At 34.8% G+C, this 9858-nt stretch overlaps 1 long non-coding RNA gene across 2 annotated transcripts; it reads left to right on the top strand.

The window, feature by feature from the left end:
• Positions 1–2975: 2975 nt before the first annotated feature.
• LOC107478251 (uncharacterized) lies at positions 2976–8397 on the top strand. 2 transcript variants are annotated; one of them, XR_008006733.1, is made up of 5 exons: positions 3995–4335; positions 4463–4506; positions 5452–5519; positions 6481–7033; positions 7252–8397. It is a non-coding gene; the product is annotated as an uncharacterized LOC107478251 (long non-coding RNA). The 2 variants fall into 2 exon arrangements; XR_008006734.1 differs by adding an exon at positions 2976–3117 and having other exon boundaries at positions 3532–5519.
• The last annotated feature ends 1461 nt before the right edge of the window (positions 8398–9858 follow it).

Raw genomic sequence — 9858 nt, 5'->3', positions numbered from 1 at the left:
CTCTATAGTGAGGTATCTTGAGATACAAACTGGAGATGTATTTAAAGCCAGGTTTGCGGATTGTCATTTTGATGAATCAAAATTTCCAATATTAGGGGGAGAGAATAAGCTTCCTGAAAAGGAGCTTAACTGGAATGCATCATCATTGATGCATTTAGATCCTCGATCAGGGCAATGCGAACTAGAAGTTCAAAAGATTATACATTTGCAAAGAATAGCAAATGATTTGCCTGATGCATTTTCTGATACAAAGAGGATAACTAAATCTTATATACCAGCGAAAAACGCCCCAATTCGAATTGATGTCCCAGTAGAACAAGTAGCCACTGAAGCAAATTCACGCCAGAAGCGTGGCAGGCCTGTTGGTTCCAAAGACAAAAATCCTCGAAAGAGAAAAGAGGTAAATAATATTCCTGTTGAAAAAGACATAGTAGAGACACTTGCAGTTGTCCAAAATTCTGATATAACGCCAAAAGACGTTCAAGTACCTGAAAATTGTCAAAATGACGAGATCTCGATAAATTATGTCTTTACAGGAGAGAAATGGGACCGAAATAAGACAATTGTTAATTAAATATTTGCATATAATGTGGCATTAGATATCATGCATGAAAGTAAGGATCTTGAGCCAAGATCAGTCGAAGAATGTCGACAAAGAAATGATTGGCCAAAATGGAAAGAAGCCATGAAGGCTGAATTAGACTCACTTACAAAACGTGAAGTCTTTGGACCTGTAGTCCGTACACCTGAAGATGTAAAACTTGTTGGATATAAGTGGGTATTTGTGAGAAAACGAAATGAGAAAAATGAAGTTGTGCGCTATAAAGCCCGACTTGTGGCACAAGGTTTTTCACAAAGGCCCGGTATAGATTATGAAGAAACGTATTCCCCTGTAGTGGATGCGATAACATTGCGTTATTTAGTCAGTTTAGCTGCATATCATAAACTGCATATGCATTTAATGGATGTGGTAACAGCCTATTTATACGGCTCATTAGATCAGGATATCTATATGAAAGTCCCTGAAGGACTAAAGATATCCAAACCATCTAGTGAATATTCGCAAGGGTTATACTCAGTTAAATTGCACAGATCTTTATATGGTCTAAAGTAATCTGGACGAATGTGGTATAATCGTCTTACTGAGTATTTGGCCAAAAATGGATTCAAGAATGATGATATCTGCCCGTGTGTTTTCATAAAGAAATCTGCATCTGGATTCATTATAATTGCTGTGTACGTTGATGATTCAAATATCATTGGGACTCCTGAAGAGATTTCAACAATTATAAAAACTCTAAAAGAAGAGTTTGAGATGAAAGATCTTGGAAAGACTAAGTTTTGTCTCGGCCTGCAGATCGAGCATATAAAAGGTGGGATCTTTATTCATCAAACAACATACACAAAAAAGATCTTGAAAAGATTTTATATGGATAAGTCACATCCATTAAGTACCCCAATGATCGTAAGATCTTTGGATGTGAAAAAGGATCAATTCCGTCCTAAAGAAGAAAATGAAGATATCTTTGGTCCTGAAGTGCCATATCTTAGTGCCATTGGAGCACTAATGTATCTTGCTAATAATACGCGACCTGACATATCATTCGCGGTGAATTTACTAGCAAGGTATAGTTCCTCTCCAACCAGAAGACATTGGAGTGGAATCAAACAAATTTTTCGATATCTTCATGGAACGGTTGATATGGGATTGTTTTATCCCTAGAGTGTTTTTGGCTCAGGAGTTTGATCCAATATATTCTATCATCATGTGGACTGATTGATCATATGATAGCTCCAACTGTCTTGTTTGAAGATAATACAGCATGCATTGCTCAACTTAAGGGTGGATACATCAAAGGTGATAGAACAAAGCATATTTCTCCCAAATTCTTCTTCACTCATGACCTTCAAAATCAAGGGACAATTGATGTCCAACAGATCCGTTCAAGTGACAATCTGGCAGATTTATTTACAAAGTCACTCCACAAAATCCTCCTTGAAAGATTGGTACATGAGATTGGGATGCGCCGATTTCGAGACATTAAATAATGTCAGCAAGAGGGGGAGACTGTACTCTTTTTCCCTTTGTCAGATTTTTTTCCCATTGGGTTTTTCTTGACAAGGTTTTTAATGAGGCAGTCTCCATCACAAAGGATATTGTACTTTTTTTCCTTAACTAAGGTTTTTCCCACAGGGTTTTCCTTTAGTAAGGTTTTAACGAGGCAATAATCCTAAATGGTCATCCAAGGGGGAGTGTTGTGATATATATGAATGGATGCCCATTTAATACATTGTGACTTTCTTCACAATGTTGGGCGGCTAGCTTTTCCAATAGAGAATTTCAATTTCTCAAGAATGACTAAGCTTTATGAAGCTTTGAAAAAGAATGCATTGTACAAGTATAAATAGAAGGAGGGTCTAAAGCATAATACGTATAGTAATAATAAAACTAATATATTCCCTCTCTCTCTTTCTTATTATAAAGCATTTATTTACTTTTCTCTTACTACTAATACAAAAACAACAGCAATATAATAATATCCTTTTACTATAAACAAATGCTATTATCNTTATGTTACAACAAAAACTACTGTAATTGATTTTTTTAGATTTTATAGTTACTAGATTTGATTTGTTCTCATTTAATTTAACACAAATATAATTATTTAATCTATTCTATTATTAAAAACGATTATGGAAAAATATGAGTGATTATTTATTAAATTTAAGTTAAAATAAAAATTTATTTTTACGCAAAAGATTCATGGATGACTTCTCCTAAATTTTAAAGTGTATGACTTTGACGCCACCATCTAAATTGTAAAATAAAAAAGAAAATAAGTTTTTTAATATATATTAATTAATAAATATAATTTAAAATAAAGGTCTATTTTATTTCACTAAATAAGATCAGGAACTCAAAAGACAAAAGTATCAATCTATTTTATTTATCAGCCCCACTAGCCCCTTTTTGTATCTTGCTGAAAGTTTCTGAGAAATCTTGTTGTAGAGTGATGCTTTTTTCTCTTTAGCTAGCAAGTTTTTTATACTATTGTATGCAGCATCACGCCATCAAGTGCCTCTTCAAAGGGTAGTGGTTATGGTTTTGCTGATAAGGTTTGACACTATCACTACTAAGATTATGTTGTTATGTGTGGCTGAGTAACATCTACCATTAGTATTTTACTAGTTATCTGATGCTTGTAGTTGTTAAACTTTACAATGGATGTACACAGTTGAAAATGGAAATGAAGACAGAAAACTATTGTTTAACAGAGTTGGTAAATTTGAATTGATTCACTTCATGCTTTAGCTGGACTCCACATTTTTCTATCTTTCTCCATCCTTTCAACTTTAACATTGTTGCTGTTGATTGTTGAGAGATCCTTATGCAGCATAAAAATAAAGATCTATGAAGAGATACTAGTTTAGGATATGGATTAATAGTTTGTTGCAAATAGAAATCATTTGTCTGATGTGCATGTTCAATTTGAATGTTCCTCATTGCCACTGACTGTGGACTTCCATCAGATTTCATGGAAGATGGAGTAGGGAGTAGTGGAGTAACATACAGAGATAAGCAACCCTGGGTTGCGTCTTTTCAACCTCATTGGCAACACGGAGGATGGGAGCTATCTCGACAAGAGAGGAGGGTACCACCTCACTGTCGAATATCGACTCCCCGAGTTTCCCCGCCGTCTGTGTCCGCATGATCCGCCTCTGTGGCGCCTCCGAGGAGGGCCCCGCCCCTCCGGACGATATCCTACTCCTCTGATCTCCTCTCCTATTTTCTCTTCTTCACTTCACAAACAATGAGCCTAGAGATTCCAGCAGAATCTGCAGTGCAGAGGACAGTGTGTGAGAAACTTAACTGAAATGACATTGAATGCTTGTGGAAAAGACAAGAGCTGGATGGTTACCTTATGAAGCACAAGAGAGAAACCCTAGAAGAGCAAAACACACAGAAGAAGAGAGAATGTGCCGTTTGGGTGAGGATGGGGATTCAAAGAGGGCAAGCTAAAGCTACTTCGAAGCAAAGGAAAAGGGGAAAAAGAAACTACATCACACACACAGCTTTATATTATAGTAAAAATAAAAATTTTCAAATAAACAGGGGAGATGTAAATTTGAAGGCCCAGGTTTCAATTGCCTTAACTTTTCCCACCTTTGAGAAAATCAGTTTTCAGAAGCTTGTCTTTGGACAAAGCTCTTCTATTATTCTAGCTTTTTGAGTCGTCTTTGAATTTGAATCATGACAGTGATCTACTGAAGCTGCTGGGCACTCTCTTGTCTCAGTTGTTGTGGACCATATATTTATTTGCATCAAAGATTCTGGTATATCTGCAACCTTTTACATTATTTAATTGTAATCTCCTTTACTGATGATCAAATATCATAGAATTAATAGTTTATGCATATACATGGCATACAAAATGATCATACAATTGCCATTAATTTGCAGAGTTCCAGCTTGAACTATTAATGCAGTCCCTTTTTCTCTCTTGGGTAATTTCCTTATTATATTCTTTTTTTGTGTCTTTATTTGTGAATCATTCTTCCCTTCCTGGTACCGTTTGCGTCACCTGTTGATGCCATAGAATTTGTGTAGAGAAAGGAGGATTTATAACATGCATGGAATGATGTAAGTGTTTAAAAGTTAAACAAAAATCAATCGAATATATATATCAAGAATCGGATCAGGTGCTGGTGTAGTCTTATGAGTACGAGCTAAAATCTGCATGCAAAATAAAATTCCTAACCCTAATTAAAGTAATAAACATAGTACAATTGGCAAATAACAAATAACAAAGTCCTTCCTTAATGACATTCCATATTATATTCTGAAGATTATCGTGAGATACATTAAATATGCAGGATATATTGAATTTTTTCTGAGATATTCCGACATTATTCTTCACGATTGATGCTACATTACTCTTATATCTAGTAGGTACAATATAATCAACTAGAAAAAGTTCCTCTAAAAGGAGAATGTAAGGGTGTATCCCCCGCTGAATCATTTTGTGAGTTATGATTACAATACTTTTGTTGATCTAGACTTACATAAACATAAACCCTTGCCTTCATATTTGAAAAGCAAGCTGACTCTAGAGTAATGGTTAATACATAAGGGCATATTTGTCTTGCATGTTCATGCAATTTATACTGGAAGTATTACACAGTAAATTTGGAAAATGTATTTGAATATGGCTTGATGAGGTTAAAAATGTTTTATCTCAGTATTCAAATCCCAGAGATGAGAAACTCCCTCTACATGTTTATCTTGGATGATCTTATTCAGCATTTGCTGATTTTAAATACATTAATGAAAAATGTTTATCTAGTTCTCTCTGCATTGGCAAGTTGCTGTGTCTATTGGTCCTTTGATGTGCCATAATATTTCTGGCATCCCCTGGGGAACAATTAATTGTGTATATATTTTCCTTGCAGGCAAGTCTTTCGAAGGGAGAAAATGACAGTAGTTTGACCAAGATTACCATTGCAGGTCTATGTTTAAGGTTTGTGTTATATGCTCTGCCCGAATAACTACTATTGAAAGGATTAAGTAATTAACTAATCTTGTTTGCTCATGGGTCTTTCATATTACTTATAGGTGTTAATAGGACTTTAAGTTGAGTGGAAAATATATACAAACTAATCTAAAAGGATTTAAATTAATATAGGGTGTTTTGGTTTTAGTCTCTCAAAAAACATGTCTTGGCGTTTGTTAGCAGGCTTTTCCAATATTTGGTTCTTAGTCCTGCTGTTCTAAACTTTGATCATTGTAAGTCTAAACTCTCGAATGTTTAGTCCTTACATATGTTGGAAGTTTCTTTTTTGGTCCTTGTAAATATTTTATAAACCTTCTTTTGGATTTTATAATATCACCGCTTAATAGTGCTGGTCTAATAATAGAGACCAAAAACATAATGTTGGAACATAACTCAGACCCAAAGAAAGAAAAGATTGAGGGACAAAGACCAAAATGACTTATGGATATTAAAAATATCTTTAAGCCATCTGGGACAGGGTTGGGTGTCTTGCTTCTACTTGGTGCATCTTGGAGAGATTGGAAAGTTTTTATTGTTCTAAAGAACATGTTGTCATGCTAATCTTTGTATTGAGGATCTCTTGTCCTCCTCCTTGTTTGCATTATCCTTCTTCCCTGACATTAATGTTTCTTCCTTTAACAAGGAAAAAAACGAAAGAGAAAAGGAAAAACATATTAGCCAATGTGAAAAATATTGGGAATGGGTGGTGGCCTGTGTGGCACCTATAACTTTTGTTGTTAGATATCCTTGGTTGGCTCTTGAGCAAATAATTTCATTCAGAATGGGAAACAAGAAAGCAAACTATTAGCAATGTGCCCTACTTGGTTGTTTTAGTCTGCTATAGTCATAATGATGGTTTGGTTTTTCCATGCTGACTGTTGAAATAGTTTCCACTATTACTAAATTGCATATGTTTCTTGAAATGCAGTGACAAGTTTTCACACCTGCCATGTACGTTAGTGCAGCCATCTATGCATTCTGTTAAAAGAGAGTATTTTCATGTGCCAGAATTTGGTAATGCTTTATTAATTTAATTTTGCAATACTGGTAAGGATAATTTTGTTTCGGTGTTGTCCAGTAATGTGTTGTAAATTTATTGAAAAAGTTAGACAATGATGGCATAACATTTATTTAATATTACATACCTTCACATTAACGATAACAACGACGACAACAACAACAACAACAAAGCTTTGTCCTACTAAATAGGGATTACTACAAGGATCAAATGACACCATTGTGCCTGTCACCAATGATGCCTGAACATAGCCATATATTCCTTGCTTGATTAAATTTATTCAACCTCATTTTCTCCCTCTTGCAGCTAGAAGCTTTTGCATCCAATATATCCACTTGGAGAACAGCAGTGGCAATTGATTGAGGGAACTCCTCTAATCTGCCTCCATTCCCTTCAGATTGTGCCTTCTCCACTTCCACCATTTTTTGCTTCTCAAACTGTTATTAACTGTCAGCCTCTTATGGTATGTGCAATTTATTTCAACAAGTAACTTGCCTGCTATGCCTATATATTTGCTATGGTCATAGATTATGTTCTTTATTGATCTTTAATTATTTTCCAGATTCATCTTCAGGAAGAAGCTTGCCTTAGAATATCTTCTTTCTTAGCTGATAGAATTGTTGTCAATTCTGGTGATATTTTACCAGATTCCTCAGTAAACTCTCTTTTCTTCACTTTCAGTGGACTAGATCTTATGGTTCCTTTGGACAAGGCCAAGTTGGATATTTCTAAAAGCAACTAAGAATCGTCAAACCTCCTTTGCTGGTGCAAGGATTCACCCTCAATGAAACTAAGAATACTGAAACTGGATAAGGATCCTGCTTGTTTCTGTCTTTAGGAAGGTCAACCAATTGATGCTAGCCAGAGAAAGTGGAGTGCCAAAGCAGCCCAGATTACTTTATCTCTGGAAGCATGTACTGGCCCACCTGCACTTCACAATTCTCTTGCAGCCCTGATTACTTTAATAAATTTCTGTTTCTGTCTTTTTACGTGTATTTTGGGAGAGTTGGTGAGAAAATAGCAGTGGCTGGAAAAAGTAAACAATTGGAGGGAATTAAGAGCAAATCTTCTGGCGAAAAGTTAATGGACATAACTCCTAGTGACAGTGCTGCAAGTTTGGCAGTTAAAGACCCTTCAACTTCGATTTCTTGAGTCTTCACCATTGAATGTCGAGGGAATGCCTCTAGTTTAGTTTGTTGGAAATGATTTGTTCATTAGTGCCACTCATAGAACCTTTGGTCCACCGCACGCTGGGAGTGTTCAGATAGATTGCGTAGATGCTGAGAAGCACATAGCAGGAGAGAATGGCTCATTCTTAAGTTCTGGAGAAAATATTCCTTCAAGCAGTGATAATGGAAACCGTCAACTGAGAACTGTATTGAACATTCCGTCGCCAGAAGGTATTAAAGAATTATGAGTGATCTAGAGTCTAAAGTGGTGATAGTTGGGAAAATAAGGTGCCTTCAGCTTTCATCTTCTTTCTTTAGATGAAAAACAGAACTTCAACTATAATGGGGGATCAGAGTTCCAATTATGTGTAAGACATGGTCATGGATGTTAAGCTTTCATCCCTTGTAGCGCAGTAACCACTTTTTCAAGCTGAAACTGAAAAAGTAATCATATGGGGTTGGTTTAACCATGGAAACTTGGGATACATGAGAACTCAATCAAATCATTCTGAATCTGACGCAAGCTAAGCATGGACAATATCAGCATGATGTGATGTAACTAAATTAACAAGAAATGCACCATCCTTCTGACGAGCATTTCCTAACCAATACATAAAAATTATCTTAGAAAGAGAAATCAAGCCTCTTGTTTTTCTTTCTTTTTTGTTACTTTCTTTTCCTTCTTATTTTATACTTATATACATGAACAAATTTGATGTGACTGGCTCTAAAAAGAGCAATTGTCAAGATGAGGTTTAGGACCAAACCGCTCATTTTACAATACTGCCATGATCCATCACAGGGTAGCCAAAAAGCGTTTCAACCTTTTAAGAATTGAATTAATAGCAAATGGATCCATTTTTCAAATATTGAAAGCAACCTTATACAAATTATGTTGGGAGGGAACAAGAACTCACTTCATCAAAGAGAACTTCCAATACTAGTTCATCACTTTCAAACTTATCCATGAGTTTCTTGAACAAGTCAATAGCAGAACTGATGCAAAATGCGGTCACGTATAAATATAAGCGCATTACACATTGCAATTTAATTACAAAACGAATGAGAAATCAAATAGATGCTGAAGGGGAAATAAATTAAACCTTAGATGCTTGTGAACACAATATATGATAACCATCCAACTCTCCTTTGAATTTGGTGAACTCTTCCTAATATGTCCCTAAATTAGTTAAAGAGCTAAAGAAAGATATAGCAATATTGTGTTTTCAGAACCTACGAGCTAAGACTTATAACAGCTTTTGGTTCCAAATTGTATCCAGCTTTATTAATCTCCTCATATACTAAAAGTGCCTCGAACAACTGCCCATGTGATGCAAGAGCTGAGACAAGGACGCTCTTGATTTCATTTAAGCTTTTCGCTGGTATGTTTGAATCCAAAATGACCTACAATGTAAAACAAATTTTGTTTAGTTGGATATTCGAAATTGTATCAAATATTTTAATCATTTCAATTTCTCAAAGCGTTGTTTCCATTCAACTCTTTTTTCTCTTTGCTCTCTAACTCTCTTTCTCCTAGTTTAAAAATTGTTCAAATATCTAATGCTGTCATCCGTTTCTTCTCTTGAACGTTGCTTTTTCCACTGAGGGTATAAATGTGTGATTGTTACCTCCATTTCTAAGAGTAATATCTTCGGTTCAAATATATTAAGGTGGAAATTCAAGTGCAACTAACTTCACATAAGTTGATAATTGAGAATTATTTGACGAAAATTTAGTCAAATAAATCAAATCATTTAATCGCTCTCAACTGCACCTGAGTTTTTACCATATATTAACTTCACTCTACCAACTCTGATTCATCTTTTTACATAATTTTATTTAAGATCTTCTTAATCAAGTGAGAGTTAGTTCATATATGTGAAAAAAATTAAACTCTTATGCCCTATTGCATGTTTCTTTTTTCCTTATTCATGTGATTAATTTTACTACAAAATAAAAAAAACAAATTATAGCCAAAGTAGTAGTGTGTGTTGTGTATATATGGTTTTACTACTACTTTTACTAGCGATTTTTTATTTTGTTTCATAATTGATTTTAAAATTGTATTTGATTAGTGAATTTTAATTTTAATTTTAATTTTATTTTATATCTGCTCAGA

The sequence above is a fragment of the Arachis duranensis genome, chromosome 3, assembly GCF_000817695.3.
Source record: "Arachis duranensis cultivar V14167 chromosome 3, aradu.V14167.gnm2.J7QH, whole genome shotgun sequence".
Lineage (NCBI taxonomy): Eukaryota > Viridiplantae > Streptophyta > Magnoliopsida > Fabales > Fabaceae > Arachis > Arachis duranensis.
This window is presented reverse-complemented; position numbering and strand designations above follow the sequence as displayed.